This window comes from Tarenaya hassleriana, unplaced genomic scaffold (genome assembly GCF_000463585.1).
Source record: "Tarenaya hassleriana unplaced genomic scaffold, ASM46358v1 Cleome85, whole genome shotgun sequence".
NCBI lineage: Eukaryota > Viridiplantae > Streptophyta > Magnoliopsida > Brassicales > Cleomaceae > Tarenaya > Tarenaya hassleriana.
Window position 1 is genome coordinate 247541 of NW_010970923.1, and position 1219 is coordinate 248759.

A 1219-nucleotide genomic window follows, 5' to 3' on the forward strand; every position below is an offset into this window, starting at 1 on the left:
CCACAACATAATTTATCGATTTTTGCCTCTTGTTTTCGTTTTTCTTGGTTGCATTGAAATAAGTGCCAATCTTTTAAGGTTGTTATTCTTCCTCCCAAAGTATTGGGGGTTTGTCCCTCGTTTACTTTATTTTGAAATATAGTTTTTACTTCTTCTGATATTGATAGCGGTAATTTATCAAAGAATAATTCTTCGGCTACTATTTTCTTATCTGTCGCTAGTTGATAGTAATGATCTCTAAATTCGCAAATGAATGCTTCAAGATAACACATGTTACAAATTCTAAGATTTACTATTTTCCATAGTGCTACTTCTGATATTTATGTTTCTCTTAATTGTGCGTTAGAAGTTCTTCCAAGGAATTCTTCTCCTATTACGTCAATTAGCCTAACAAATGTTTCCCATGCAGTTGATCTTAGAATTTTTTCTGCTTTTATTCCTGTTGATAATCCTATTAAGTAGTTGTATACTATTCCCGTTGTTTTATGTTCTAAGTAGCTTAACATTTCGTGAGGATGTAATTCTCTTAATTCCTTATTAGTTTGTATTAACAAACTTGTACGATTTTTCCAATCTTCTAGTGTTCTAGTTGGATTAATTTCGCAATCTAAATTTAATGTTTCTGAGGATTTTATATTAAATGTATCATATTTTGGAATATATTCAAAAGGAACTTTTCTCCAATTGTTCCCTTTCGGAATATATTGATTTTGGTATAGTTCATATTCATGATCTTTATATCCTTGATATTCATCATGTGTTCGTTTTTTAGGTAATGTATTATTATTACTATTCTCCCCCCTTTCTAGTTCGGTTTTTACTAGGAATGGATTTTCGTAGGGATTTTCATCGCTGCTATAGTCTAAAACAATTTTTTCAGTTTCATCAGGTTGTTCTTCTTCGGGTATATTAAGAGCCGCTAATAATGTTGATAATCTTTCTATCTGATCATCTAGTCCTTCCATTATATCTTTGGTGGTGATCTAATTCGAAAATTAGATTTATCGATAATAATTAATTCTTTTGTTTCTTTTTTAAAATAACTTTGTAAGTCTTTTATAGTGATATATTTATTTTGATTAAGTCGTTCGATTATTTCTTGTAATTGTTCTATTATTTCTAATATTTTTGGTTTTTCATTTTTATCTGGATCCATTATTTCTTTTCCGTTATTTCGTGTAATAATATTATTTACTAATTCTTTAGCTTCGTTAAGTTC